Here is a 25,403-nt window from a genome sequence, read left to right on the forward strand (position 1 = left end):
ACTCAGTGTTCCCGATAGCGGTCTGCCAGGGAAATATGAGGTTTGAGCTTGAAATCCAAGTAGCACTGAGTGGCTCACCATTGACCAGGGAGGTATTAAGCTGATATCCCCTTACCAGGGATTACGTGTGTCCCCAGTAAACTGCCTGGACATGGAATGCCACATCATCCACACACTCATACGTGTTCTGGAATGCTGATTTTGCCAAGGATTCGTCTTTATTCATCAGTGCCTGGAATGTCTTTGAAGCTGTTCACGTGTGTTCTCTGAGTGTTTCCTAGTGCTAGCTTCCAGGTTAAGGTGTTGGATGGGCTGGAAACCCAAGTAGGATTGAGTGCATCCCATGCAAATGGGAAGAAATTAGCGAACTTCCCCAGTCCACGGAATAGATGTGTTCCCATGTAACTGCATTAAGTGTGGCTCCCTCCTCCCCAACACAATCACACTTCTTCCAGTACGCTGAGTGTGGGCAGGGTCCATCTATTTTCTGCAGGGAAAGGGATCACCAAGCAGACGTTTGCATGATTTCTGTGGGTGGCAAGTCACTCAACTCCAGGGAATGGAGGGGGTTCAGCTGGAAAGCCAAGTATCCACGTGTTCCTCCAAAGGACTCTGGAGGTATTTTCAGGACAACCCCCTAAAAGGGAACACCTGTGATGCCACGTAACTGCATGGAGAGTGGCTCCAAATATACCCAACCCACTCAGGTCTGTTCCGGAATTGTGATTGTGGGGAGGTTCTGTCTTCTTTCAGGAGAGGCTGGGATCCCCTAGAAGCCCTTTGCATGCCTTCCTTGAGTGTTTCTTACAGCTGGCAGCCAGGGAAATTAGGTAGAAAGGCTGAAACCCAAGGAACACCGAGTCCTTCCCCAAGAACAGGGGACCTAATTAGAGGACTTCCTCCTTCCAGGGAACAATTTTGACCAAAGTTATTTCTTTGCAGTGCCTCATTCACTCCCATGCATACACAGACTTTTTCAGCTCTGCTGAGATTTGGGAGGTTCCATCTTCTGTCAACAGCGCGTGGAATCTCCTACGACACATTTGCTTGTATGCCCTGAATGTTTCTTATGGTGGGATGCTAAAGAAAAGTGGGAGTTGGATTGGAAAACCAAGTATCCGCCTTTTCCCCATCATTGACAATGGAGGTACTTAGCGGAATTACCAGTATTAGGGAACACCTGTGACCAAATATTGCTGCCAGGTTGTCTGCTCCCCACATATCACACACACTCTGATTTGTTTCAGTATGCTGAGAGTTGGCAGGTTCCGTGTCTTGTCAGCAACCTCTGGGGTCTCCAAGTAGCCCTTTGCATTCAAAGAGTGAGTGATTCCTAGGGTGGCTGACAGGGAAAAGCTTTGGTTTGCCTGGAAATCCAGGTAAATCCGTGTTCCTCCACATTGACCTGGTTTGTATAAGAGGAGATCCCCTAACAAGGAACCCCTGTGACCCCAGTTAGCTGCGTGGATGGCGACTTCCCACCTACACTTCTCACTCACTTTTGTTCCGGATTTCTGAGAGTGGGGAAGATATGTCTGTGGACAGAAGAGCCTGGATATCCTAGAAGTCCTTCACTGCCTTCTTTAAGTGTTTCTTGTGCGGGCTTCCTGTGAAATGTGAGGGATGGCCTGTAAAGCCAAGTAGCAGTGAGTGACTCCCCATGGACTGAGGAAGTAATAAGCAAATTTCCCCCTATAAATGAAGACATATAACCCCAGGTAGCTGCGTGAATTTTGGTTACCCAACTCCCAAACAACCTCAGATGTATTCTGGAATGATGAGGGTGAGGAGGTTGTGTATTTTGTAAGCAGCAACTTGCATAACCTAATAGCCATTGCCTGCTTTCCCAGAATGTTTGCTAGGGCGGGCTTCCAGGGTAAGGTGGGGGTTGGTATGGAAATCGAAGTAGCATCCTGTTCTTCCCATTGATGGTGGAGATAATTTGCGGACTTTCCCGTACAAGGAAACACCTTTGAACCAATGTGTCTTCGTGGATGTCTGTTCCCACCTACCTCACACACTCACATGTGTTCCAGAATGCTGAGTGTGGGGAGGTTCTGTCTTCTGTCAGCAAGGCCTGAGATCTCCTAGAAGCCCTTCACGTTCTTTCTTTGAGTGATTCCTCAGGCGGGCTACAAGGAAGGGCAAGGGTTGGGCTCGACAGCCAAGTATCGTCGAGTGCATCCCATGGAAAGAGAGGAAATTCGAGAATTTCCCTCAATCAGGGAATACTTGTGACCCCAGTTTGCATCCTAGAGGGTTGTACACCACCTCCCCAACACTCAAATATGTTCCAGATTGCTAGTGTTCAGAGGTTGCGTCTTCCCTCAGCAGGGCCTGTTATCTCCAAGAGTAAATTTGTGTGACCTCCCTGAGAGTTTCCTAGGGCGGGCCGCCAGTCAAGTCGGAGTTTGGATTTAATACCAAGTAGAAGCGAGTACCTCCCCAGGGGCAGGGGAGGTAATTAACAGACTACACCCTAATAGTTAACACTGTGAACTCAGGTACCTGCATGTTGGGCGGCACCCCAATTCACCCAAACACTCAGACGTGTTCTGGAATGCTGAGTGTGGGGAGGTCTCGTCTTCTATAAGCAGCTCCTGGGTTCTTCTAGAAAACTTTCTCGTGACTTCCCTAAGTGTTTCCTAGGTCCTGCTGCAAAGGAAATGCAGGAGCTGTGCTGGAAAGCCAAGTTACAGCTTGTCTCTATGCATGGACAGGTGAGGTTAATAGTGGAATACCCCTACCAGGGTACACCTGTGATCAGAGTTTGCTGCATGGAAGGCACCACACCCCACCCACACACACACACACATGTTCCTGATTGCTGATTGTGGGGAGTTTCTGTCATTGGTCATCAGTTCCTGGAATAACCTAGTATCCCTTTGCTTGCATTTCCTGTGTGTTTCAAACAGCGTGCTGAAAGGGTAATGCGGGATTTCGTGGGAAGCCAAGTAGCAGCGAGTGCCACTTCATGTAATGGGGAGGTAATTAATGGACTTCCCCCTAGAAAGGAATACCTGTGTCCCCAGGAATCTGCATGGAGTGTGGCTTCCCACCTACTCTCCAACCTCAGCCATGTTCCGGAATGCTGATTGTGAGGAGGTTTCATCTTCTGACACCAGATCCTGGGATCACTTTGAAGCCATTATCATGTCTTCACTGAGAGAATCCTAGGGCATGCTGCCAGGGAAAGATGTGGGATAGGCTGGAAATCCAAGTAACAGCGAGTGATTCACATGCACATTTGTGGTATTTAGAGGAATTCCACCGACCTGGGAACACCTGAGACCCAAGGTAACTGCATGAATTGTGGCTCACCAACTCCCCCACACACTCAAAATTTTTCCTGTATTCTGAGTATGGGGCATATGCATATTCTGCCTGCAGCACCTTGGATCTCTAAGAAGCCTTTGCGTGCCTTCCCTGAGTGTTTCATAGTCCGTGCAGACAGGGAAGTTTGATGGTTTGCCTGGAAACCCAAGTAGCACCGAGTTCCTCCCCAAGCACAGGGCAGGTGATTAATGGACATCCTTCTAACCGGGAACAGTTTTGACCACAAGTAACTGTGTGGAGGAGACTCACCCCTCCCATAGGCACTCAGAATTCTTCAGGAATGCTAAGTATCGTGAGATTCCGTCTTAAGACAGCTGCGCAAGTGTACTGCTATAAGCCATTCCCGTGCATTCCTTGAGTGTTTCCTGGGTCGGGCTTACAGGGAAAGGCATGAGTTGGGCCTGATATCCAAGTAGCTGTGAATGCCTCCCAGTGATCAAGGGAGGCATTCAGTGGACTTCCCCCTAGAAGGGAAATTCTGTGACTGCATGTAGCTTTGTGGGCTCCCCTCACACCCTCCCGCACACACTCAGACTTGTTCCCGATTACTGAGTGTGGGGAGGTTCAGTCTTCTCTAAGCAGCACTGGGATCTCCTAGATGTCTTTCACGTGACTTCATTCAGGGTATCCTAGTGTGGGCTGCAAGGGTAATTTGTGTTTGGGCTGGAAACTCAAGTAATATCGAGTGTCTCCCCATTGACTGGGGAGGATTTTGGCCGAAACCCCCTACCATGGAACATCTGTGATCTCTGGTACCTTCGTTGAAGGCACCTCGCCCACTCTCCCACACACTCATCAATGTTCCCAATTCTGAGAATGGGGACGTTCCTTCTTCTGGCATGAGTGTTTGGGATCACTCGGAAGCAATTCTTGTGCATTCCCCAAGTGTTTCTTAGGGCAGACTGCCAGGAAAATGCTGGGATTTTGCTGGAAAGCCAGGTAGCAGCGCATGCCTCTTAACGATAATTACAGATATTTAGCGGAAATTCCCCTGCCATGGAACAAGTGTGACACTTGGTATCTGCCTGAAGTGCGCATTGCCCTTTTTCTCACACACTCAGACTTGTTCCAGTATGCTGAGTGTTTGGGAGGTTCCTTCTTTGGTAAGCAGTGCCTTGGATCACCTAGAAGTCTTTTGCATTCCTACCCTGTATGTTTCACAGCATGGGATGACAGGAAATGCGGGGGATGTTCCTGAAAGCCAAGTAGCAGTGAGTGCCTCCTCATGGACAATGAGATAATTTGTGGAGTTCCTCCTACTTGGGAAGTGCTGTGATTCCATTTAGTTGCTGGAGGGTGGCTTGATCCCTCCCCCACACACTCAGCTTTGTCCTGCATTACTGAGGTTTGGTAGGTGAGGTCTACTATCAGCAGGGTCTGGAATATCCAAGAAAGCAATCACTTGTTTACTGTGATTGTTTCCTGGGGCGATCTCCAAGGAAATGTGGGGTTTGGCACTGAGCCATGTAGAAACGAGGGTCTCCCCAAGGACAGGGGAGGTATTTATCTACATTCCCCAAACAAATAACACCTGTGACCCCAGGATGTTGATTGCAGTGAGGTTTGCCACCTCCCCCACACACTTAGGCGTGTTTCTGAATTCTGAGAGTGGTGAGATACTGATATCAGTCAGGAGCACCTGGGATAAATTAGAAGCCATTCGTGTGCATTCCCTGTGTGTTTCAGAGAGCAGGCTGCCTGGGAAATGTGGGGGTTGAGCTTGAAATCCAAGTAGCACAAAGTGGCTCACCATTGACAAGGGATTTAGTTAGCGGATGTCCCCTTACAAGTGAATACGTGTGTCCCCAGGAACTGCCTGGACAACGGAATGCCACCTCATCCACACACTCAGACGTGTTCTGGAATGCTGAGTGTGCCGAGGATTCGTCTTTTTTCACCAGTGCCTGGGATATCCTTGAAGCCATTCACGTATATTCCCTGAGTGTTTCCTAGTGCTAGCTTCCAGGTTAAGGTGTGGGATTGGCTGGAAAACCAAGAAGCAGTGAGTGCTTCCCATGTAAATGGGAAGTAATTAGCAAACTTCCCCAGACAACGGAATACCTGTGATCCAAGGTAACTCCATGTAGTTTGGCTACCTCTTCCCCAACACTCTCAGTCTTGTTCCAGTACGCTGAGTGTGGAGAGGGTCCACCTTTATGTCTGCAATGCCAGGGATCAACGAGTAGCCTTTCACGTGATTTTGTGGGTGATAACTAGCACAGAATTCCAGGGAATGGAGGGGGTTCAGCTGGAAATCCAAGTATCCACGAGATCCTACAAGGGACCCTTTAGGTATTTTCAGGACAACCCCCTAACTGGGAACACCTGTGAGACCACGTAACTGTGTGGAGGGTGGCTCCCAATATCCACAACCCTCTCAGCTCTTTTCCAGAATTGTGATTGTAGGGAGGTTCCGTCTTCTTTCAGGAGAGACTGAGATTCCCTAGAAGCCATTTGCATGCCTTCTGTGAGGGTTTCTTACGGCTGGAAGCCAGGGAAATTAAGTCGAAAGGCTGAAACCAAAGGAGCACCGAGTCCTTCCCCAAGGACAGGGGATATAATTAGAGGAATTCCTCCTTCCATGAAAAAATTGTGACCCCAGGTATTTCTTTGCGGTGCCTCATCCACTCCCATGCACACACAGACGTGTTCCGCACTGCTGAGATTTGGGAGGTTCCGTCTTTAGTCAACTGTGAGTGGGATCTCCTAGGAGACATTTGCTTGCATACCCTTAGTGTTTCATATGGTGGAATGCCACGGAAAAGTGGGGGTTGTATTGGTATACCAATTATCCTCCTTTTCCTCATCATTGTCAAGGGAGGTATTTAGCAGAAATTACCAGTACTAGGGAACACCTGTGACCAAGTACGGCTGCCAGGATGCCCGCTCCCCAAATATCACACACAGTCAGATTTGTTCCAGTATCCTGAGAGTTGGCAGGTTCCGTCACTTGTCAGCAATGCCTGTGGTCTCCAAGAAGCTTCTTGGTTTCAAACTCTGAGTGTTTCCCAGGGGGGCTGACAGGGAAAAGCATTGACTTGCCAGGAAATTAAAGTAAAAATGTGTTCCTCCTCATTGACAGGGGATATATTAGCAGGAGATCCCACTACCATGGAATATCTGTGACCCTAGCTAACTACGTGGGTGGCGGCTTCCCACCTCCCCAACTCACTCAGGATTGTTCCGAATTGCTGAGTTGTGGGATGATATGTCTATGTCCAAAAGAGCCTGGATCCCCTAGAAGTCCTTCACCTCCCTTCTTTAAGTGTTTCCTAGGGCTGGGTGTCAGGGAAATGTGAGGGCTGTGCTGGAAATCCCAGTAGCACGGACTGCCTTCACATGGACTGAGGAGGTAATAAGGAAACTTCCCCCTATAAAGGAAGACATATATCCCCATGTAGCTGCATGAATTGTTTTCCCCAACACCCAAACAAACTAAGATGTGTTCTGGAATTATGATTGTGAGGAGATTGTGTCTTTTGTGAGCAGCGACTTTCATCCCCTAACAGCCATTCCCTGCTTTCGCAGAATGTTTCCTAGGATAGTCTTACAGGGCAAGGTGGGGGTTGGGATGGAAATCCAAGTAGCATTCTTTTTTCCCATTGATGGTGGAGATAATTTGCGGACTTACCCCTACAAGGAAACACCTTTGAACCAATGAATCTTCGTGGATGTGTGTTCACACCTACCTCACACACTCAGATATGTTCCAGAATGCTCAGTGTGGGGAGGTTCCTTCTTTTGTCAGCAAGGTCTGGGATCTCCTAGAAGCCCTTCACATTCTTCCTTTGAGTGATTCCTTGGGCACGCTGCCAGGAAGGGCAAGGGTTGTGCTCAAAGACAAGTATCGCTGAGTGCATCCCATGAAAAAATAGATAATTAGATGATTTCCCTCAAGCAGGGAACACTTGTACCCCAGATTTCTATGTAGAGGGCGGTACACCACCTCCCCCACACACTCAAACGTGTTCTGCAATGCTAGTGTTAGGAGGTTCTGTCTTCCCTCAGCAGGGACTGGGATCTCCAAGAGGCATTTCGCGTGCCCTTTCTGAGTGTTTCCTTTGGTGTGCTGCCAGGTAAGTCGGCGTTTGGCCTAGAAATCCAAGTAGAAGCGAGTGCCTCCCCACGGAGAGGGGAGGTTTTTAATGGAATTCCCCCTACCAGTTAACACTGTGACCTCAGGTATCTGCATGTTGGGCGGCACCCCACTTCACCCAAACACTCAGACGTGTTATGGAATGCTGAGTGTGGGGAAGTCCCGTCTTCAATAAGTAGCACATGTGTTCTCTTAGAAAAATTTCTCATGAATTCCCTGAGTGTTTCCTAGGTCGTGCTGCAAAGGAAAAGCAGGGGCTGTGCTGGAAACCCAAGTAACAGCTTGTCTCTACGCATTGACAGATGATGTTAATAGTTGAATACTCCTACCAGGGAACACCTGTGACCTAAGTTTGTGACATAATCCCCACACACTCAACCATGTTCCAGATTGCTGATGGTGGGGTGTTTTCATTTCCGGTCAGCAGCTTCTGGGATCTCCTAGAAGCCCTTCGCTTGCATTTCCTGTGTGTTTCAAATGGCGAGCTACCTGGATAATGCGGTAATTCAGTGTGAAGCCAAGTAGAAGCGAGTGCCACCTCATGCATTTGGGACGAATTTAGCGGAACTCCCCCTACAAAGGTATATCTGTGTCCCCAGGAATCTTCATGGAGTTTCGGCTTCCCACCTACTCTCAAACCTCAACCGTGTTCCGGAATGCTGATTGTGCGAAGGATTCGTCTTCTGACACCAGAGCCTGGGATCACCTTGAAGCCCTTAGCATGTCTTCCCTGAGAGATTCCTAGGGCAAGCTGCCAGGGAAAGATGCAGTATTGGCTGGAAAGCCAAGTAACCGCGATTGATTCACATGCACATGCAAGGTAATTAGAGAAATTCCATTGACCAGGGAACACCTGAGTCCCCAGGTAGCTGCATGAATGGCGGCTGACTAACTCACCCACAAGCTCAAAATTTTTCCTGCATGCTGAGTATGCGGCAGATGCATATTTTGTCTGCAGTGCCGGGGATCTCTAAGAAGCCATTCGCGTGCCTTCACTGAGTGTTTCATAGGGCATGCAGACAGGGAAATTCGGTGGTTTGCCTGGAAACCCAAGTAGCACCGAGTTCCTCCCCAAGGTCAGGGGAGGTAATTAATGGACATCCTCCTAACAGGGAACAGTTTTGACCCCAAGTAACTGCATGGAGGGGACTTGCCACTCCCATAGGCACTCACAATTGTTCAGAATGCTAAGTATCGTGAGGTTCCGTCTTCTGACAACTGTGCCTAGGAACTGCAATAAGCCCTTCGTGTGCATTCCCTGAGTATTTCTTGGGGCGGGCTTACAGGTAAATTCGGGAGTTGGGCCTGAAATCTAAGTAGCAGCGAATGCCTCCCAATGGACAGGGGAGGTATTCAGGGGACTTCAAACTACTGGGGAACTTCTGTGACCTCAGGTATTTTCGTGGAGTCACTTCACACCCTCCCCCACACACTCAGACGTGTTCCCGAATACTGAGTGTGGGGAGGTTCAGTCTTCTGTAAGCAGTGCCTGTTATTTCCCAGATGTCTTTAGCATGATTTCACTCAGAGTTTCCTAGTGGGAGCTGCAAGGTTAAGGATGGGTTTCGGCTGGAAACTCAAGTAATAGCGAGTGTCTCCCCATGGACCTGGAAGAATTTAGCGGAATCCCCCTATCATGGAACATCTGTGGTCTCAGTTTGCTGTGTGGAAGTCACCTCGCCCACTCTCCCACAGACTTATAAATGTTCCCAAATGCTGAGTGTTGGGACCTTCCGTCTTCTGGCAATAGTGCTTGGGATCACTTGGAAGCAATTTGTGTGCATACTCTGATTTTTTTAAGGCAGTCTGCCAGGAAAATGCTGGGATTGTTCTGGAAAGCCAAGTAGCAGTGCATGCCTCCTAATGATAATTTCAGGTATTTAGCTGAAACCCCCCTGCCATGGAACACCTGTGATTCTAGGAATCTGCCTGAAATGCGCATTGCCCTTTCTCTCACACACTCAGATTTGTTGCAGAATTCTGTGTGTAGGGAAGTTCCATCTTCTATCAGCAGCACCTGGGATAACCAAGAAGCCTTTCGTGTGCCTTCCCTGTGTGTTTCAGAGGGCTGGCTGCCAGGGAAAGACGGGGATTGGGCTGGTGGGCCAATTAGCAGCAAGTGCCTCCCCATGGACAGGGAGAAATTTAGTGGAATTCCCCAGACCAGGGAACACCTGTGAACTCAGGTAGCTGCGTGGAGCATGTCACGCTCTCTACCGACACACTCAGTCGTATTCCAGAATGCTGAGTGTGGGGAGGTTCCATCTTCAGTCAACAGCACCTGGGATCACTTAGATTCTGTTTGCGTGCCTGTAATGTGTGATTCTTAGCGCAGGCTGCAAATAAAATGAAGGTTATTGGCTGGAAAGACAAATAAGGCGTAGTGCCTCCCCACGGACAATGAGATAATTTGCGGTGTTCCTCCTAAATGGGAACACCTGTGATCGCATTTAGCTGCTGGAGGGTGGCTCGCCTCCTCCCCCACACACTAAGATTTGTTCCGCATTGCTGAGTGTTGGGAGTTGAAGTCTTCTAACAGCAGGGCTTGGTATTCCTAGAAGCCCTTCACGTGATTACCGTGAGTGTTACCTAGGGCAGGTTGCAGTGAAATGCAGGGGTTGGGCAGGTGTGCCAAGTAGAAATGAGTGTCTCCCCATGGACAAGGGAGGTAATTAACTACATTCCCCCTACCAGGGAACACCTGTGACCCCAGTTATTTGAGTGGAGTGTGGCTCACTTCCTCACCCACACACTGAGGCGTGTTTCAGATTGCTGACGTTGGGGAGCTTCCGACATCAGTCACGAGCACCTGGGATCTCTTAGAAGCCCTTCATGTGCATTCCCTGAAGTGTTTCAAATGGCGGGATGCCTGGGAAAAGTGGCGGTTGGGCTTGAAATCCAAGTAGTATTGAGTGCTCCCCATTGACAAGTGAGGTATTTAGCTGACTTCCCTTTACCAGGGAATACGTGTGTCCCCAGGAAGCTGTGTGGAGCACGGAATGCCATCTCTTCCACACACTCAGACATGTTGTGGAATGCTGAGTGTGCCGAGGATTTGTATTCTTTCACCAGTGACTGAGATATACTTGAAGCCATTCGCGTGTCTTCCCTCAGTGTTTCCTTGTGCTAGCTGCCAGGGTAAGGTGCTGGATGGGCTGGAAACCCAAGTAGTAGAGAGTGCTTCCCATGCAAATGGGATGTAATTAGCGAACTTCCCCAGACCAGGGAACAACTGTGACCCCAGGTTACTGCATGAAGGTTGGCTCCTCAAATTCCCAACACACTCAGGCTTGTTCCCGTACCCTGAGTGTGGGGAGGATCCATCTTATGTCTGCAGCGCCAGGGATCACTGAGAAGCTGTTCACTTGATTTCCATGGGTGATACCTAGCACAGACTTCCAGGGAAAGGAGAGGGTTGAGCTGGAAAGCCAAGTATCCATGAGTTCCTCCCAAGGACTATTGAGGTATTTACCGGACAACCCCCTTACAGGGAACACCTTTGACGCCACGTAACTGCATGAAGGGTGGGTCCCAATATCCCCAGCACACTCAGCCTTGTTCCAGAAGTGTGATTGTGTGGAGGTTCCATCTTCTGTCAGCAGAGCCTGGGATCCCCTAGAAACCCTTCACTTGTCTTCCCTGTGTGTTTCTTATGGCTGGCAGCCAAGCAAATTAGGTCATTTGGCTGCAAACCCAAGGAGCACCGAGTCCTTCCCCAAGGAAAGGGGAGGTAATTAGAGGACTTCTTCCTAACAGGGAACAATTGTGACCTCACGTATTTGTCTGGTGGTGCCTTGCCCCCTCCACCGCACACTCACACATGTTCCTGTGTGCTGAGATTTGGGAGGTTGCATCTTTTGTCAGCATCGTGTGGGATCTCCTAGGAACCACTCACATGCATTTCTTAAGAGTTTCCTAGGGAGGGATTCCAGGGAAAAGTTGGGGTAGGTTTGGAATTCCAAGTATCTGCCTGTTCCTCAAGATTGAAAAGGGAGGTATTTAGCAGAAATACCAGTACTAGGAAACACCTCTGTCCAAATATAGCTGTGAGGTGGGCAGCTCCCCACCTATCACACACACTCAGATATGTTCTTGAAGGCTGAGTGTGGGGAGGATACATCTCTTTTCAGCAATGCCTGGGGTCTCAAAGAAGCCCTTTGTTTTCAAACACTGAGTGTTTCCTCGAGTGGGCTGATAGGGAAAAGCATTGGTTTGCCTGGAAAGCCAAGAAGCAGCTTGTGCCTCCTCATTGACATGGGAGGTATCAGCGGATTTCCCCCTACCATGGAACACCTGTGACCCCAGGTAGCTGTGTGAAGTGCAGCTTCCAACCTCCCGAACTCACTCAGCCTTGTTCCTAATTGCTGAGTGTGGGGAGGATAAGTCTTTTGCCAGAAGCACCTGGGATCCCCTAGAAGCCCTTTGCCTGCCTTCTCTGAGTGTTTCCTAGGGCGGGCTGCCAGGGAAATGTGAGGGTTGGGCTGGAAATTGAAGTAGCAGCTAGTGCTTCCCCATGGACATTGGAAGTAATAACCGAACTTCCCCCTACCAGGGAACACTTATAACCCCAGGTACCAGCGTGAATTGTGGACCCTCACCTCCCAAACTCACTCAAACCTGTTCTGGAATGCTGAGTGTGGGGAGGTTCTGTCTTTTCTTAGCAGCGCTTGGAATCCCCTAATAGCCATAGCATGCTTTCTCTGAATGTTTCCTAGGGCAGCTTTCCAGGGAAAGGTGGGGTTTGGAATGGAAATCCAAGCAGCATCCAGTTCCTCCCCATTGACGGCGGAGTTATTTTGTAGACTTACCTGTACAAGGAAACACCTCTGAACCAAGAAAGCTGCGTGGATGTTTGCTCCCCAACTCCCTCACACACTCAGATGTGTTCCAGAATGCTAAGTGTGAGGAGGTTCCGTCTTCTGTCAGCAAGGACTGGGATCTCCTAGAAGCCCTTCACGTATTTTCCTTTAGAGATCCTAGGGCGGGTTGCCAGGGAAGGCAAGAGTTGGGCTCAAAAGCCATGTATCATTGATTGCATCCCATGCAAATAGAGGTAATTAGAGGATTTCCCCCAAGCAGGGAACACTTGCGACAGCAGGTTGCTGCATGGAGTGCGACTCCCAACATACTCCCCAACCTCAGCCATGTTCGGGAATGCTGAGTGTGCGGAGGTATCGTCTCATGTCCCCAGTGCCTGGGATCCCCATGAAACCCTTATCGTGTCTTCCCTGAGTGTTTCCAAGGCAAGATGCCAGGGAAAGATGCAGGATGGGCTGGAAAGCCAAGTAAAAGCGAGGGCTTTATTTTCATAAGCAAGGTAATTAGAGGAATTCCGCAGACAAGGGAACACATGAGACCCCAGTTCATTGCAAGAAGGGTGGTTCACAAACTCCCCCACACTCTCAAAATTTTTCCTGTATGCTGAATATGGCGCAGATGCATATTCTGTCTGCAGCACCTGGGATCACCAAGAAGCCTTTCACGTGCCTTCCTTGAGTGTTTCCTAGGGCGTGCAGACAGGGAAATTCTGTGGTTGGGCTGGAAAACCAAGTAGCACAGAGTTCCTCCCCAAGCAAAGGGGAGGTAATTAACAGACATCCTCTTACCAGGGAAAAGTTGTGTCTCCAATTAGCTGCATGATGGAGCCTGGCCCCTCCAATACGCACTCAGAGTGGTTCAGGAATGCTAAGTTTCGTGAGGTTCCGTCTTCTGACAGCAACACCTGGGATCTGATATAAGCTCTTCCCGTGTATTCCTTGAATGTTTCCTGGGTTGGGCTTACAGGGAAAGGCGGGAGTTGGGCCTGAAATCCAAGTAGCAGCGAGTGTATCCCAATGGACAGGGGAGGAGTTCAGAGGAGTTCCCCCTACAAGGGAACATCTGTGACCTCAGGTTGCTTCGTGGAGTCACCTCACACCCTCCCCCACACAGTCAGACGTGTTCCCGAATACTGAGTGTGGGGAGGTTCAGTCTTCGGTAAGCTGTGCCTGGGGTACCCTAGATGTCTTTCGCATGACTTCCCTCAGAGTTTCCTAATGCGGGTTGGAAGGGAAAGGCTGGGTTAGTGCTTGAAACTCAAGTAATAACGAGCGCCTCCCGATGGACTGGGGAGGAAATTAGTGGAATCCCCCTACCATGGAACATATGTGACCTCAGATAGCTGCATGCAGGGCACCTCGCCCACTCTCCCACACACTCAGCAATGTTCCCAAATGCTAAGTGTGTGGAAGTTCCCTCTTGTGTCAGGAGTGTCTGGGATCTCCTGGAAGCACTTCGTGTGCATCCCCTGAGTGTTCCTTAGGGGAGACTGCCAGGAAAATGCTGGGTTTATGCTGGAAAGCCTAGTTGCTGTGCATGCCTTCTTTTCATAATTTCAGGTTTTTAGCGGACAAACCCCTGCCATGGAACCCCTGTGACACTAGGTATCTGGCTGAATTTCGCCTTGCCCTTTCCCTCACACACTCAGATTTGGTCTGGAATTCTGAGTGAGGGAATGTTCCATCTTCTGTCAGCAGAGCCTGGGATAACCTAGAACCCTTTGTGTGCCTTCCCTGTGTGTTTCAGAGGGCTGGCTGCCAGTGAAAGCCGAGGATTGTGCTGTTGAGCCAATTAGCAGCAAGTGCCTCCCTATGGACAGGGTATATATTAAGTGTAATCCCCCAGACCAGGGAACACCTGTGACCTCAGGCAGCTGTGTGGAGTGCAGCACAACCCCTACCAAAAACACTAAGTTGTATTCCGGAATGCTGAGGGTGGGGAGGTTCCGTCTTCTGTCAGCAAGGCCTTGGATCCCCTAGAAGCACTTCGAGTATTTTCCTTGAGTGATTCCTAGGGAGGTCTGCCAGGAAAGGGAAGGGTTGGGCTCGAAAGCCATGCATCAGCGATTGCATCCCATGCAAAGAGAGGTAATTAGAGGATTTCCCCCAAGCAGGGAACACTTGTGACACTAGGTTGCTGCATGGACTGCTGTAAGCCACCTCCCCCACACATTCAAATGTGTTCCGTAATGCTAATATGGGGAGGTTCCTTCTTCTCTCAGCAGGGCCTGGGATCTCCTAGAGGCACTTCACGTGCCCTCCCTGAGAGTTTCCTAGGGCGGGCTGCCAGGGAAGTCGGGGTTTGGACTAGAAATCCAAGTAGAAGCGAGTGCCTCTCCACGGAAAGGGGAGGTAATTAACTGACTTCCCCCTAACAGTTAAAACTGTGACCTCAGGTACCTGCATGGTGGGAGGCACCCCTCCTCACCCAAACACACAGACGTGTTCTGGAATGCTGTGTGTGGGGAGGTTCCGTCATCAGTCAGCAGCACCTGGGATCACCTAGAATCTGTTTGTGTGTCTGCCCTGTGTGTTTCTTAGCACGGGCTGCATTGAAAAGGTGGGGGATGATCTGGAAAGCCAAGTAGCAGTGAGTGCCTCCCCATGGACAATGAGATAATTAGCAGAGTTCCTCCTACAAGGGAACACCTGTGATCCCAGTTAGCTCCTGGATGGTGGCTCAACTACTCCCCCACAAACACAGGTTTGTTCCGCATTGCTGAGTGTGTGGAGGTGAGGTCTTCTATCTTAAGCGTCTGGAAATCCTAGAAGACCTTCGTGTTATTACCATGAGTATTTCCTAGGGCAGACTCCAGGGAAATGATGGGTTTGGGCTTGTGAGCCAATTAAAATTGAGTGCCTCCCCATGGACAGGGGAGGTAATTACATATATTCCCCGTAGAGAGCAATTCACCATCTCCCCCACACACTAAAATGTGTTCCATAATGCTAGAATTGGGAGGTTCCTTCTTCTCTCAACAGGGACTGGAATCTCTTACAGGAATTTCTCGTGCCCTCTCTGAGTGTTTCCTAGGACGGGCTGCCAGCGAAGACGTAGTATGGACTAGAAATTGAAGTAGAAGTGAGTGCATAACCACGGATAGGGGAGGTAATTAACGGACTTCCCCCTAACAGTTAGCACAGTGACCTCATTTACCCGCATGGTGTGCAGCACCCCACTTCAACCAAACACTCACACTTGATCTGGAATGATGAGTGTTTCGAGGTCCCGTCTTCTATAAGCAGAACCTGGGTTCTCCTAGAAATCTTTCTCTTGAGTTCCCTGAGTGTTTCCTAGAGCGTGCTTCAAGGGAAAGGCAGGAGCAGGTCTGGAAAGCCAAGTAACAGCTTGTCTATCCACATGCATAGGTGAGTTTACTAGTGGAGTTCCCCTACCAGGGAACACCTGTGACCTACGTTTGCTGAGTGTAGCGCACCTCACTCCCACCCCCAAATACTCAGCCATGTTCCAGATTGCTGATTTTCGGGAGTTTCCGTCTTCTGTCAGTAGGCCCTGGGAATTCCTAGAAGCCGTTCACTTGCATTTCCTGTGTGTTTCATTGGGCGAGCTGCCAGGGTAATGCGGGATTTCATGGGAAGCCAAGTAGCAGTGAGTGACAGCTAATATACAGTAGAGGTAGTTAGTGGATCTCCCCCAAAAAGGGAATACCTGTGTCCCCAGTAAGCTGCATGGAGAACAACTCCACATCTGCTCCCCGACATAAGCCTTAATCCAGAATGCTGACTGTGTGGAGGATTCGTCTTCTGTCACCAGTGCCTGGGATCTCCTTGAAACATTTAGCATGTCTTCACTGAGAGATACCTGGGGCAAGCTGCCAGGGAAAGATGCGGGTTGGGCTGGAAAGCCAAGAAACAGCGAGTGATTCACATGCAAATGCTAGGTATTTAGAGGAATTCCACCGATCAGGGAACACCTGGGACCCCAGAGAGCTGCATGAATGGCGACTCACTATATCTCCCACACACTCAAAATATTTCCTGTATGTTGAGTATGGGGTAGATCCGTATTCTGTCTGCAGTGCCTTGGATCTCTAAGAAGCCCTTCGCGTGACTTCACTGAGTGTTTCATAGTGCATGCAGACAAGGAAATTCGGTGGTTTGGCTCTAAACCCAAGTAGCACCGAGTTCCTCCCCAAGCACAGGGGAGGAAATTAACGGATATTGTCATAAAAGGGAAAAGTTTTGAACACAAGTATCTCCAAGGAGGACACTCGCCACTCCAAAAGGTACTCAGAATTCTTCAGGAATGCAAAGTTTCGTGAGGTTTCGTCTTCTGACAGCTTCTCCTGGTAAGTGATATAACAACTTCGCGTGCATTCACTAAGTGTTTCCTGGGGTGGTTTTACAGGGAAAGGCGGCAGTTGCGCCTGAAATCCAAGCAGCAGTGAATGCCTCCCAATGGACAGGGGAGGTATTCAGTGGATTTCCCCCTACAAGGGAACATCTGTGACCTGAGGTAGCTTCATGGAGTCACCTCTCACCCTCCTACAAACTCTCAGATGTATTCCCGAATACTGAGAGTATGGAGGTTCAGTCTTTTGTAAGCAGCACCTGGGATCTCCTAGATGTCTTTTGCATGAATTCACTCAGAGTCTCCTATTGTGGGCTGCAAGGAAAAGACTGGGTTTGGGCTGGAAACACAAGTAATAGCGAGTGTCTCCCCATTGACTGGGGAGGAAATTAGTGGATTCACCCTACCATGGAACACATGTGACCTCAGAAAGCTGCATGGACTGCACCTCGCCCACTCTCCCACACACTCATTAATGTTCCCAATTGCTGAGTTTCTAGAGGTTATGTCTTCTGTCAGGAGTCCCTAGGATCTCCTGGAAGCAATTCGCGTGCATTCCCTGAGTGTTTCTTAGGGTGGGATGCCCGGGAATAGAGGGGGTTTTATTGGAAATCAAAGTATCTGCCTCATCCTCATCATTGTTAAGGGAGGTATTTAGCAGAATTACCAGTAGTAGGGAAAACCTGTGACCAAATACTGTTTCCAGGATGGCCAATCGCCTCATATCACAAAGACTCAGATTTGTTCCTGAATGCTGGGTGTTGGCAGGTTCCATCTCTTGTCAGAAAATACTGGGGTATCCATGAAGCCATTTGCGTTAAAACACTGAGTGTCTCTTAGGGTGGGCTGACTGGGAAAAGCGTTGGTTTGCCTGGAAATCCATGTAACAGCGTGTTCCCCCTCATTGACAGGGGATGTATTAGCAAAGTTCACCCTACCATGGAACAATTTTGACCCCAGGTAGCTGCATGGAGTGCATCTTCCCACCTCCCTAACTCACTCACACTTGTTCCGGATTGCTTAGATTAGGGATGATATGTCATTTGCCAGAGGCACCTGGATCACATAGAAGCTCTTCACCTGCCTTTTTTGAGTGTTTCCTGGGGCAGTCTTCCAGGGAAATGAGAGTGATAGGCTGGAAACCAAGTAGCAGCGAGTGCCTCCCCATGGACAGGGGAGGTAATTAGCAAAATTGCCCCTATAAAGGAACACATATAACCCCAGGTAGCTGCGTGAATTGTGGATCCCCAACTCCCAAACTCACTCAGACATGTTCTGGAATGATGAGTGTGGGGAGGTTGTGTCTTTTGTAAGCAGCGACAGGCATCCCCTAATAGCCATTGCTTGCTTTCCCAGAATGTTTCCTTCTGTGGGCTTCCAGGGCAAGATTGGGGTTGAGATGGAAATCCAAGTAGCATCCTGTTCCTCCCAATTGATGGCAGAGATATTTTGCGGACTTACACCTACAAGGAAACACTTTGAACAAATGGATCATCTTCGATGTCTGTTCCCAAATCCCTCCCACACTCAGATATGTTCTTGAATGCTGAAGTTAGGGAGGTTCCGTCTTGTGTTAGCAAGGCCTGGGATATCCTAGAAACACTTCAAATATTTTCCTTGAGTAATTCCTAGGTCGGGCTGCCAGGAGGGGAAGCATTGGGCTTGAAAGTCAAGTATCAGCGAGTGCTCCATATGGAAACAGAGGTAATTAGAGGATTTCCCTCAAGCAGAGAACACTTGTGACCCCAGGTTGCTGCGTAGAGAGCGCTTCACCACCTCTCCCACACACTGAAACATGTTCCGGAATGCTAGATTGGGGAGGTTCCTTCATCTCTCAGCAGGGACTGGGATCTCCTACAGGAACTTCGCGTGCCCTCTCTGAGAATTTCCTATTACGGGCTGCCAGCAAAGATGTGGTGTGGACTTGAAATCAAAGTAGAAGCGAGTGCACCACCATGGATAAGGGAGGTTATTAACGGACTTCCCCCTAACAGTTAACCCAGTGAATTCATTTACCTGCGTGGTGGGCGGCACCACACCTCACAAAAACACTCAGACGTATTCTGGAATGCTGAGTGTTTGGAGGTCCCGTCTTATATAAGCAGCTCCTGGGTACTCCTAGAAATCATTCTCGTGCGTTCCATGAGTGTTTCCTAGGGCATGCTGCAAGGGAAATGCAGGGACAATGCTGGAAACCAAGTAAAACCATGTCCCTCTGCATGGAAAGGTGAGGTTATAAGTGGAATTCCCCTACCAGGGAACACCTGTGACCTACGTTTGCTGCGTGTAGCGCACCTCGCCTCCACCCCCACACACTCAGCAATGTTCCAGATTGCTGATTGTGGGGAGTTTTCGTCTTCTGTCAGTAGGTCCTGGGAATTCCTGTAAACTCTTCACTTGCATTTCCTGTGTGTTTCTTATGGCGAGCTGCCAGGGAAAACATGATACCATGGGAAGCCAAGTAGCAGTGTGTGACACCTCATTTACTGTAGAGGTAATTAGAGGACCTCCCCCAAAAAGTGAATACCTTTGTCCCCAGGAAGCTGCGTGGAGAGCAGCTCCCCATCTTCTCCACACATAATCTTTGATCCAGAATGCTGACAGTGAGGAGGATTCGTCTTCTGTCACCAGTGCCTGTGATCACCTTGAAGAACTTAGCATTTCTTCACTGAGAGATTCCTAGGGCAAGCTGCCAGGGAAAGATGCGGGATGGGCTGGAAAGCCAAGTAAAATCACGTGATTCACATGCAAATGCTTGGTAATTATAGGAATTCCACTGACCAGGGAACACTTGAGAATCCAGGTTGCTGCATGAATGTTGGCTCACTATCTCCCCCACACTCTCAAAATTATTCCTGTACAATGAGTATGGGTCAGATCTGTATTCTGTCTGCAGTGACTGGGATCTCTAAGGAGCTCTTCACGTGCCTTCGCTGAGTGTTTCATAGGGCGTGCAGACATGGAAATTCAGTGGTTTGTCTGGAAAACCAAGTAGCACCGAGTTCCTCCCCAAGCACATGAGAGGAAAATAACGGATATCCTCTTAACAGTGAAAATTTGTGACCCCAAGTAACAGCGTGGAGGAGACTCGCCCCTCACATATGTACTCAGAATTCTTCAGGAATGGTAAGTTTCGTGAGATTTCGTCTTCTGACAACTGCTCATGGTAACTGCTATATACCTTGTGTGCATTCCCTGAGTGTTTCCTGGGGAAGGCTTACAGGGAAAGGTGGGAATTGGGCCTGAAATCCAAGTAGCAGCGAATGCATCCCAATGGACAGGGGAGGTATTCAGTGGACCTCCCCATACAAAGGAACATCTGTGACCTCAGGTAGCTTCATGGAGTCACCTCTCACACTCCTACAAACTCTCAGACGTGTTCCCGAATACTGAGAGTATGGAGGTTCAGTCTTTTGTAAGCAGCGCCTGGGATTTCCAAGATGTCTTTTGCGTGAATTCCCTCAGAGTCTCCTATTGTGGGCAGCACGGAAAAGGCTGGGGTTGGGCTGGAAACACAAGTAATAGCGACTGTCTCCCCATTGACTGGGGAGGAAATTATCGGATTCACCTGACCATGGAACATATGTGACCTCAGAAATCTATGTGTACTGCACCTCGCCCAGTCTCCCACTCACTCGGTAATGTTCCCAATTGCTGAGATTGTAGAGGTTCCGTCTCCTATCTGTAGTGCCTGGGATCTCCTGGAAGCAATTCGCGTGCATTTGATGAGTGTTTCTTAGGGCCGGGATGCCAGGGAAAAGAGGGGTTTGTAATGGAAATCCAAGTATTCGCCTGTTCCTCTTCATTGACAAGGGAGGTATTTAGCGGAATTACCATAGTAGGGAACAACTTTGACCAAATATTGCTTCCAGGTTGGCGACTCGCCACATATCACACACACTCAAAGTTGTTCCAGAATGCTGAGAGTTGGCAGGTCCAGTATCTTGTCAGCAACGCCTGGAGTCTCCAAGAATCCCTTTGCTTTCAAACGCTTATTGTTTCCTAGGGTGGGCTGAAAGGGAAAAGCTTTGGTTTGCCTGGAAAGCCTAGTAATGGCTTGTTCTCCTCCTCATTGATAGGGGATGTACTAGCGAAGTTCACCCTACCATAGAACAGCTGTGACCCCAGATAGCTGCGTGGATTGCGTCTTCCCACCTCCCCAACTCACTCACGCTTGTTCCGGTTTGCTGAGATTTGGGTTGATATGTCTTTTGTCAGTAGTGCCTGGATCAAATAGAAGCCCTTCACCTGAATTTTTTGAGTGTTTCCTAAGGCTGGAAGTCAGGGAAATGCGAGGGATGGGCTGGAATGCCAAGTAGCAGCTAGTGCCAACCCATGGACAGGGGAGGCAAAAAGCGAACTTCCCCCTATAAAGGAACAGATAAAACCCGATGTATCTGCGTGAATTTTGGAACCCCAACTCACAAACACACTCAGACGTGTTCTGGAATGATGAGCTCTGGGAGGTTGTGCCTTTTGTAAGCAGCGAATGTCATCCCCTATTAGCCACTGCTTGCTTCCCCAGAATGTTTCCTAGGTCTGTCTTCCAGGGCAAGGTGGGGGTTTTCAAGGAAATCCATGTAGAATCCTGCTCCTCCCCATTGATGGCGGAGATAATTTGCGCACTTACAAGTACAAGGAAACACGTTGAGCAAATATAGCTTCTTGGGTGTCTGTTCCAAACTCCCTCCCACACTCAGATGTGTTCCAGAATGCTGAGGTTGTGGAGGTTCCATCTTCTGTCAGCAAGGCCTGGGATCTCCTAGAAGCCCTTCATGTATCTTCATTGAGTGATTCCTAAGACGGGCTGCCAGGAAGGGCAAGGGTTGGGATAGAAAGCCAATTATCATTGAGTGCATCATATACAAAGAGAGGTAATTAGAGGATTTCCCTCAAGCAGGGAACACTTGTGACCACAGATTGCTGTGTACAGGGCACTACACCACCTCCCCCACACGCTCAAATATGTTCCAAATGCCAGACTGTTGAGGTTCTGTCTTCTCTCAACAGGGCCTGTTATCTCCTAGAGGAATTTCGCATGCCCAACCTGTGTGTTTCCTAAGGTGTTCTGCCAGGGAAGTCGGGGTTTGGACTAGAAGTCCAAGTAGGTAGAGTGCTTCCCCATGGGCAGGGAAGGTAACTAATGGACTTCCCCATAACAGTTAACACTATGACGTCAGGTACATGCAAACTGGGCGGCACCCCAACTGACCCAAACACTCAGACGTGTTCTGGAATGCTGAGTGAGGTGAGGTCCCGTCTTCTGTAAGCAGCTACTGGGTTCTCCTAGAAAACCTCTTGTGTTCCCTGAGTGTGTACTAGGGCGTGCTGCAAAGGAAAGTCAAGGGCTGGGCTGGAAACCAAGTAACATCTTGTAACTCCGCATGGACAAGTGAGGCTGTTAGAGGAATACCACTACCAGGAAACACCTGTGACCTACGTTTGCTGCATATAGGGCACCTCGACCCCACCCACACACACTCAGCCATGTTCCGGATGGCTGATTTTGGGGAGTTACCGTCTTCTTTCAGTAGGTCTTGGGATCTCCTAGACGCCCTTCGCTTGCACTTACTATGTGTAACATAGGGCAAGCTGCCAGGTTAATGCGGGATTTCATGGGAAGACACGAAGCAGTGAGTTCCACCTCGAGTACAGGGAAGGTAATTAGCGGACCTCCCCATAAAAGGGAATACCTGTGTCCCCAGGAATCAGCATGGAGTGCAGCACCACAACTACTCACCAACCTCACCCTTGTTCCGGAATGCTGATTGTGCAGGGGATTCATTGTCTGTCACCATTGCCTGGGATCTCTTGAAGAACTTAGCATGTATTCACTGAGAGATTCCTAGGGCAAGCTGCCATGGAAAGATGCAGGGTGGGCTGTAAATCCAAGAAACAGCGAGTGATTCACATTCACATGCTAGCTAATTAGAGGAATTCTACCGATCAGGGAACACCTGGGACCCCAGATAGCTGGATGAATGGTGGATCAATATCTCCCACACACAATCAAAATTTTCCTGTATGCTGAGTATGGGGCAGATCCGTATTCTGTCTGCAGTGCCAGGAATCTCTAAGAAGCCCTTTGCATGCCTTCCCTGAGTGTGTCATAGGGCGTGCAGACAGGAAAATTCGGTGGATTGGCTGGAAACCCAAGTACCACAGAGTTCCTCCCCAAGCACAGGTGAGGAAATTAATGGACATCCTCCTAAAAGGGAAAAGTTGTGATCCCAATTAGCTGAATGGAGGAGACTCGCCCCTCCCTTAAGTACTCAGATTCCTTCAGGAATTCTAATTTCCTGAGGTTTCGTCTTCTGACATCTGCCCCTGGGAACTGCTATAAGCCCTTCACGTGTATTACCTAAGTGTTTCCTGGGGAGGGCTTACAGGGAAATGTGGGAGTTGGGCCTGAAATCCAAGTAGAAGTGAATGCCTCCCATGGACAGGGTAGGTATTCAGTGGACTTCCTCCTACAAGGGAACATCTGTGACCTCAGTTAGTTTCATGGAGTCACCTCAAACCCTCCTCCAAACTCTCAGACGTATTCACGAATTTTGAGTGTATGGACGTTCAGTCTTTTGTAAGGAGCGCCTGGGATCTCCTAGATGCCTTTTGCGTGAATTCACTCAGAGTTTCCTAGTGCAGGATGCAAGGAAAAGTCTGGGTTTGGGCTGGAAACACAAGTAACAGCGAGTGTCTCCCCATTGACTGGGGAGGAAATTAGCAGATTCCCCCTACCACGGAACATATGTGACCTCAGAAATCTGCGTGGACTGCACCTCGCCCAATCTCCCACACACTCGGCAATGTTCCCAACTGCTGAGTTTGTAGAGGTTCCATCTTCTATCAGGAGTGCCTGGGATCTCCTGGAAGCAATTCGCGTGCATTCCCTGAGTATTTTGTAGGGCGGGATGCCAGGGAAAAGAGGGGTTTGGAATGAAATCCATGTATCCGCCCGTTCCTCTTCATTGACAAGGGAGGTATTTAGCGGAATTACACATAGTAGGGAACACCTTTGACCAAATATTGCTTCTGGGTTGGCCAATCCCCACATAACACACACACTCATATTTGTTCCGTAATGCTGAGAGTTTCCAGGTTCCATCTCTTTTCAGCAACGCCTGGTGTCTCCAAGATGCCCTTTGGGTTCAAACACTGAGTATTTCCTATTGTGGGCTGATAAGGAAAAGCGTTGGTTTGCCTGGAAAGACAAGTAACAGCGTGTTCCTCCTCACTGACAGGGTATGTATTAGCAAAGTTCACCCTACCATGGAACACCTGTGACCCCAGCTAGCTGCATGGAGGGTGGATTCCCACCTCACCAACCCCCTCACACTTGTTCCAGATTTATGAGTTTGAGGATGATATGTCTTTTGCCAGAATTGCCTGTGTCACCTAAATGCACTTCACCTTCCTTTTTTTAGTGTTTCCTAGGGCGGTCTGCCAGGGAAATGTGAGGGATGGGCTGGAAAGACAAGTAGCAGTAGTGCCTCCCCATGGAAGTTGAGGTAATAAGTGAAATTGCCCCTATAAAGGAACACATATAACCACATGTAGCTGCGTGAATTGTGGATCCACAACTCCCAAACACACTCAGACTTGTTCTGGAATGATGAGTGTGGGGAGGTTTTGCATTTTGTAAGCAGCATCTAGCATAACATAATAGACATTGTTTGCTTTCAAATATTGATTCTTAGGGTGGGCTTCCATGCCAAGGTGGTGATTGGGATGGAAATCCAAGTAGCATCCTGTACTTCCCCAATGATGGCAGAGATATTTTGCGGGCTTACACGTACAAGAAAACACGTTGAACAAATATAGCTTCTTGGATGTCTGTTCCCACATCCCACACACACTGACATGTGTTCCAGAATGCTGAGGTTGTGGAGGTTCCGTCTTCTGTCAGCAAGGTCTGGGATCTCCTAGAATCACTTCAAGTACTTTCCTTGAGTGATTCCTAAGTAGGGCTGCCAGGAAGGGCATGGATTGGGCTTGAAAGCCAAATATCAGCGAGTGCATCCTATGCAAAGAGAGGTAATTAGTGGATTTCTCACAAGCAGGGAACACTTGTGACCCCAGGTTGCTGCATAGAGGGCGCTACACCACCTCCCCCACACACTCAAATATGTTCCGGAATGCTAGAGTGGGGAGGTTCCGTCTTCTATAAGCAGCTCCTGGGATCTCCTAGAAAATGTTCTTGTGCGTTTTCTTAGTGTTTCCTAGGGCGTGATGCAAAGGAAAGGCAGGGGCTGTCCTGGAATTCCAAGTAACAACTTGTCTCTCTGCTTGGACATGTGAGGTTATTAGTGGAACACCCCTACAAGGGAACACCTGTGACCTTCGTTTGCTGCATGTAGGGCACCTCGCCCCCACCCCCACACACTCAGCCTTGTTCCGGAATGCTGATTGTGGGGAGTTTACGTCTTCTGTCAGTAGGTCCTGGGATCTCCTAGACGCCCTTCACTTGCATTTACTATGTGTTTCATAGGGCAAGCTGCCAGTTTAGTGTGGGATTCCATGGGAAGCCAAGTAGCTGTGAATGACACCTCATGTTAAGTGGAGGGCATTAGCGGTCCTCCCCCAAAAAGGGAATACCTGTGTCCCCAGGAAGCTGCGTGGTGTGCGTAACCACAAATTCTCCCCATTTTCAGCCTTGTTCCGGACTGCTGAGTGTGCAGAGGTTTCGTCTTCTGTCACCAGTGCCTGGGATCTCTTTGAAGCCATTGGCATGTCTTCCCTGAGAGAATCCTAGGGCTAGCTGCCATGGAAACATGCCGGATGATCTGGAATTCCAAGTGTCAGCGAGTGATATGCATGCATATGCTAGGTAAATAGAGGAATT

This window comes from Camelus ferus, chromosome 36, assembly GCF_009834535.1.
Source record: "Camelus ferus isolate YT-003-E chromosome 36, BCGSAC_Cfer_1.0, whole genome shotgun sequence".
NCBI classification, from domain to species: Eukaryota; Metazoa; Chordata; class Mammalia; order Artiodactyla; family Camelidae; genus Camelus; species Camelus ferus.